The following is a 7,194-nucleotide window of genomic DNA, read 5'->3' on the forward strand; positions in this document are numbered from 1 at the left end:
TGTTAGGTAGTATCAACGTTCAAGTTTAAAATTGTGTCTGTTATGTCAAAATAAGAGGAATTGAGCTAAGCATTTAGATTTAGAGTCTTTCTCTGCTGTGGAGCGACTAGCACATCTGGTCCGTATTCACAAAGTATCTAAGAGTATTGTCGCTGATCTATGATCAGGTACTCACTGTCCATTTTAATATAATTCATTATGATCTAAAACAGAACACTGATCCTAGATCAACACTTCTACTCTGAAACGTTTTCTGAATACTAACTCTGGTTGGGTTTGTTAGTGACAGGCAACAGGGCAATAACGTTTACACTTCTTTCATGACTGCCATTTATCCCAACCAGAGCCCCAACAGAACCCAGGTTCAAGAAGGGCAGATTGTGACTGCTGACATTTCCCCAAAATGTCATTGAACAACAATAAAAGTCCCACTATGAGTAGCTGAGACTCATGACACAAGCATGTATATTAACCTTAGAGAGGACCCAGCCACAGAGAGACTCCTTACAGAAAGAACATTACTTATTACAGACAGGTTTTCCATGTCCGCAGATTTACCGCGAAATTGTGATACTTTAAAAACGATGTCACAGTCACGTGAAATATCAGAGAGCTTTGTAAGGGCTAGATGCTAGTATCCACTGGGCATCTGTTTGTTCAGTCAATTTGTAACGAAAAGGGAAAATCTAATCCCTTGTGCTACAATCCCGTTCGGGACTCATTTAAACTCACTCATTATAAAAGAAGCTAGGGTTAGCTGGTTAAAGTGACAGAGCTTCAGACATCAGATATACAGGAAATGGTACATGGACATGGTGGCTGGTAAAATAACTCAGTATGGAAGAAAATGTGGTGATCCTGCCCCCCTGTGGTCAACACACACACAAATACGGTCCCTGTCTGTGCTGAGTGTGGTTTGAAGTTACCCCTAGATGCTGATCTTGGGTCAGTTTAGCATTTCCCCCACTAATGATTAAGGTTAGGATTGGGTGAGGAGAAGCTGAAACTTCCCCCAGGAGCGCATGGCTGCAGTGCACATTTGTGACACGATCACAACAGCTGAAACAGGTGAGGCCATTAGAACAGGCTCTTTATATGTCATGATGTCTTCAATGGTGCAGTTGATTGGACTTGTTAGGATAAATTCTGCAAGCATTTCACTTAACAGAAATTAATGATGTGCCAAAAGGCAATGTTAGATACGTAACGTTTGCCTTTTAATCAAGGTTTATGGTTTATCCAAATGTAGTTCATCTGTAACGTCTTTTAATCAAATTAATCAGAATAATGATTTATGATATGCGTTAGCACAGGGTGCTGCTAGTATTTTGTGCATTAGGACAGGGTTCTGCTTGTATTTTATGGTTTAGGACAGGGTGCGTTAGGACAGAGTGTTGTATTTTATGGTTTAGGACAGGGTGCGTTAGGACAGAGTGTTGTATTTTATGGTTTAGGACTGGGTGCGTTAGGACAGAGTGTTGTATTTTATGGTTTAGGACTGGGTGCGTTAGGACAGAGTGTTGTATTTTATGGTTTAGGACTGGGTGCGTTAGGACAGAGTGTTGTATTTTATGGTTTAGGACAGGGTGCGTTAGGACAGAGTGTTGCTAGTATTTTATGGGTTAGTATAGGGTGCGGCTAGTATTTTATGGTTTAGGACAGGGTGCGTTAGGACAGAGTGTTGTATTTTATGCGTACACAGAGTGTTGCTAGTATTTTATGGGTTAGTATAGGGTGCGGCTAGTATTTTATGGTTTAGGACAGGGTGTTGCTAGAACAATACAAAAAAATGTGGACACCTCTTCAAATTAGTGGATTTGGATTTTTCAGCCACACCCGTTGCTGACAGGTGTATCAAATTGAGCACACAGCCATGCAATCTCCATACACAAACATTGTCAATAGAAGGGCCTTACTGAAGAGCTCAGTGACTTTCAACATGGCACCGTCATAGGATGCCACCTTTCCAACAAGTCAGTTCTACAAACTTCTGCCCTGCTAGAGCTGCCCTGGTCAACTGTAAGTGCTTTTATTGTTAAGTGGAAACATCTAGGAGCAACAACAGCTCAACCGCGAAGTGGTAGGCCACACAAGCTCACAGAACATGTCCGGTAAAAATGGCAACAGTTTGGGGAAGGCCCTTTCCTGTTTCAGCATGACAATGCCCCCATGCGCAAAGTGAGGTCCAAACAGAAATAGTTTGTCAAGATCGGTGTGGAAGGAAGAACTTGACTGGCCTGCACAAAGCAGTGACCTCAACCCCATCGAACACCTTTGGGATGAATTGGAACGCCAACTGTGAGCCAGGCATAATCTCCCAACATCAGTGGCCGACCTCACTAATGCTCTTGTTACTGAATGGAAGCAAGTCGCCGCAGCAATGTTCCAACATCTACTAGAAAGCCTTCCCAGAAGAGTGGAGGCTGTTATAGCAGCAAAGGGGAGGGGGGACCAACTCCATGTTATTCCCCATGACTTTGGAATGAGATGTTCAACGAGCAGGTGTCCACATACTTTTGGCCATAGTGTATTTTATGTGTTAGGACAGGGTGTTGCTAGTATATTATGTGTTAGGACAGAGTGTTGCTAGTATATTATGTGTTAGGACAGAGTGTTGCTTGTATTTTATGTGTTAGTACAGTGTTGTTAGTATTTTATGTGTTAGGACAGAGAGTTGCTAGTATTTTATGTGTTAGGACAGTGTTGTTAGTATTTTATGTGTTAGGACAGAGTGTTGCTAGTAATTGTAAGGAGTGCGTACTGGCGGCAGAGAAGTCAGACGCAGGAGAGCAAAAACGGTTTCCAACTGCGCAGTTTAATAATAAAAAACCCCGGAAAACAGAACAATCAATAAATGGGTGCACAACCCGAAGCACACCAGACATAACATGCACAAGCACTTACAATAAACAATACCGGACAAGGACATGGGGTGAACAGAGGTTTAAATACACAACATGTAATTGATGGAATTGAAACCATGTGTGTGGGAAGACAAGAAAAAACACATGGAAAATGAAAGGTGGATCAGTGATGGCTAGAACAAGGAGAGGGACCGACTTCGGAGGAAGTCGTGACAGTAATTCATGTGTTAGGACAGAGTGTTGCTAGTATTTTATGCGTTAGGACAGGGTGCAGTTTGTCACGACTTCCGTCTTCCGTCGAAGTCGGGTCCTCTCCTTGTTCGGGCGGCGCTCGGAGCTCGGCGTCGCCGGTCTTCTAGCCATCATCGATCCACTTTTCATTTTCCATGTGTTTTGTCTTGTTTTTCCTTACACCTGGTTTCAATTCCTCCAATCATTTGTTGTATATTTAACCCTCTGTTTCCCCCATGTCTTTGTGTGGGATTGTTTATTGTAAGTGCTTGTGCACGTGTTTGGTGCGCGACGGGGTTTTGTTCCCAATTATCCTGTTATTTTTATGCCGTGGGTTTTGCTATTTAACTGCTCCGGCTATTACCAAGTTCTTCTCTCCTGCGTCTGACTTCCCTGCCACCGATTACACACCCCTTACACAGTTAGTATGTGTTAGGACAGAGTGTTACTTGTATTTTATGTTAGGACAGAATGTTGTGAGTATTTTATGTTAGGACAGAATGTTGTGAGTATTTTATGTTAGGACAGAATGTTGTGAGCATTTTATGTTAGGACAGAGTGTTGCTAGTATTTTATGTTAGGACAGAATGTTGTGAGTATTTTATGTTAGGACAGAGTGTTGCTAGTATTTTATGTTAGGACAGAGTGTTGCTAGTATTTTATGTTAGGACAGAATGTTGTGAGTATTTTATGTTAGGACAGAATGTTGTGAGTATTTTATGTTAGGACAGAATATTGTGAGTATTTTATGTTAGGACAGAGTGTTACTAGTATTTTATGTTAGGACAGAGTGTTGCTAGTATTTTATGTTAGGACAGAATGTTGTGAGTATTTTATGTTAGGACAGAGTGTTGCTAGTATTTTATGTTAGGACAGAGTGTTGCGAGTATTTTATGTTAGGACAGAATGTTGTGAGTATTTTATGTTAGGACAGAGTGTTGCTAGTATTTTATGTTAGGACAGAGTGTTGTGAGTATTTTATGTTAGGACAGAATGTTGTGAGTATTTTATGTTAGGACAGAGTGTTGCTAGTATTTTATGTTAGGACAGAGTGTTGTGAGTATTTTATGTTAGGACAGAATGTTGCTAGTATTTTATGTTAGGACAGAGTGTTGCTAGTATTTTATGTTAGGACAGAATGTTGTGAGTATTTTATGTTAGGACAGAATGTTGTGAGTATTTTATGTTAGGACAGAGTGTTGCTAGTATTTTATGTTAGGACAGAATGTTGTGAGTATTTTATGTTAGGACAGAATGTTGTGAGCATTTTATGTTAGGACAGAGTGTTGCTAGTATTTTATGTTAGGACAGAGTGTTGCTAGTATTTTATGTTAGGACAGAATGTTGTGAGTATTTTATGTTAGGACAGAATGTTGTGAGTATTTTATGTTAGGACAGAATATTGTGAGTATTTTATGTTAGGACAGAGTGTTACTAGTATTTTATGTTAGGACAGAGTGTTGCTAGTATTTTATGTTAGGACAGAATGTTGTGAGTATTTTATGTTAGGACAGAGTGTTGCTAGTATTTTATGTTAGGACAGAGTGTTGCTAGTATTTTATGTTAGGACAGAATGTTGTGAGTATTTTATGTTAGGACAGAATGTTGTGAGTATTTTATGTTAGGACAGAGTGTTGCTAGTATTTTATGTTAGGACAGAATGTTGCGAGTATTTTATGTTAGGGCAGAATGTTGTGAGTATTTTATGTTAGGACAGAGTGTTGCTAGTATTTTATGTTAGGACAGAGTGTTGCTAGTATTTTATGTTAGGACAGAATGTTGTGAGTATTTTATGTTAGGACAGAATGTTGCGAGGATTTTATGTTAGGACAGAATGTTGTGAGTATTTTATGTTAGGACAGAGTGTTGCTAGTATTTTATGTTAGGACAGAATGTTGTGAGTATTTTATGTTAGGACAGAGTGTTGCTAGTAGGCCATTAAATGAAAAAACAAAAACACTTTTCTTTTCAAGAGTAACATGGCGTGCTTACGTCACAACTAGCCATTAGGGCAACTGTTACTAGTACCAACTTCTTTTTAGTTTTTTATTTGGTGTGGTTCACATGAATTATTTTCATTGAATTTACTGTCTTGTCTTTGACTGGGGAGGATGGGCTCACTTTAATGGCTGGAAAAGTATGAATGCATCACACATGCAAATGAAAGTTAAATTATCATTGCGCACGCACGCACACACACACAAATACTATTATCCATGAGTGCTGTAAAGGTAAAGATGAAAACATGACAGCAGCTTCGGAATATATAGTAGGCCCACTTGAAGGGCTGCATAAAAAAATATATATATATGTTTTTTAAACATACCACTAGATGGTGCAAAAAGACGGCAGTGTGTATTTATCGGAGCCTACGCAGCCGTTTGATACAGCAGCCATGGTCATGAGGTGATCTCAAAATGTCATGCTTTACCTCCCAATTACTAGGCCACATGTGACTCACATCATTAGATGTCCACATGTCACTCTGTGCGCACACCTTGTCACATTGATATGGGTTATACAGTAATGGAGCTGGGTATGACTAAGACGAGGAGTCATACATCTTATTTCTGGACCTGGGGGGGGGGGGGGCGCTCCAGCTCACTGATTGTTATTCAAGTTAATGTGTGGGATGCTGAACAGCTTTTTCCCCACGGATAATGGAAGCTGTAAGCTGTGCTTGGACAGACCTACGAGCTGTTGCGCTGCACTGATGCGCAAGTGATGGTAACTGAGAGAGAGAGGTGCAGAGAGATGCTGCTAGATGTTTGGGAGTGTTATATAAACGGCATCTGTCGTTACATAATCCAACTCGGGTCTTAGCAGAAACCTCACTCTGCCTCTCCTCCCCCCCCCTTTTCCTTTTAAAGGTGAACATGGGTTAACACTTTCCACGGTTAACACTTTCTCACTAAGCAACTGTTTTGATGATGCATAGGTTGTTGATTCTACTCGCCCGAAGTCTTAAGTGTCACATTCCTGATGGTAACACAGTTCACAAAAAATATTCTATTAACAGAAACAACACACTGGTGTGGTTGGAAATCTCAGGTGGAAATGCCCACTTAGTGAACCATTCTGCTGTTATTAAAGTTGTTGTCTAGGCCTACAAAAATAGGGCTATATGCCTAATCAGACCCATATCTGTGGCTCAGAGCCTACCTTATAGAAAGTAATTTGATCATACTGTAATATATTCTTGCTTCCTAATTTATTCAGACTTGATTTCCTCTGTGAGTCACTGACACTAAATAGTTGAATGCAAATGTTTACCAGGTTTTCCTAATACTGTCAACATTAGGCATCCAGGCTTATTTTATTTTTCAGCTCAATGTGGCTGCTACGATGACAAACGTCTATAACATTTTGATGGTCCAAGCAGATCCTCGATGTCATTTACAACAAGTGCAGTAAACTTGATTTGGCATGTCAGTGGCATGTCAGAAGTTCTGTCATTTAGATCAGATGTTCCTGACAGACGGGATGTAAAACAATGTGACTGTCGATACTCTCATTGCGTCACGTCAAATTTACTGAGACGAGCTGAACGTGGGATAGATGTGCCGCTTTTATCAGTGTCAAATACATTCAGATGTAGAGATTCTCGAAGGAAATGTATTACAAATCCGGAATAGTAGGTTTAATGAATACAATAAAGTAAGGATTACTTGTGTGCTGTCCCCGTATACCTTGGTGAATATTAAGATGAAGTACTTTTGTTTGTATATATTATCTGAACATAGACGGGGCAAGAGAAAGGATGTTAAAAAGGGGTGATAAAATGTAACATGAGGAATGTATTTCTCTTCCATGTGAAGTAGCCTATATTCCATCGGTCTACACTCCATGGCATTGGACTTGGTCTTCAAATTGGTATTAATCCTAGACATCACTGAGAAGTTGTTTCATTTCCAGTTGTTGTAATTAAGCTCACTTTAAAAACAATCGTCAAGAGGACTTACAGCTCATTATCTTAATGAGCAAAGAATCGCCACGTCAGCTGAAAAACTCTAAGGGAAGAATAGGGGAAAGCCATCAGCTGAAGCGAGGAACAGGAGACTGACTATACCAAGTACATATCACCTGCAGTTGGAAGACA

Source organism: Salvelinus fontinalis, chromosome 25, assembly GCF_029448725.1.
Source record: "Salvelinus fontinalis isolate EN_2023a chromosome 25, ASM2944872v1, whole genome shotgun sequence".
NCBI lineage: Eukaryota > Metazoa > Chordata > Actinopteri > Salmoniformes > Salmonidae > Salvelinus > Salvelinus fontinalis.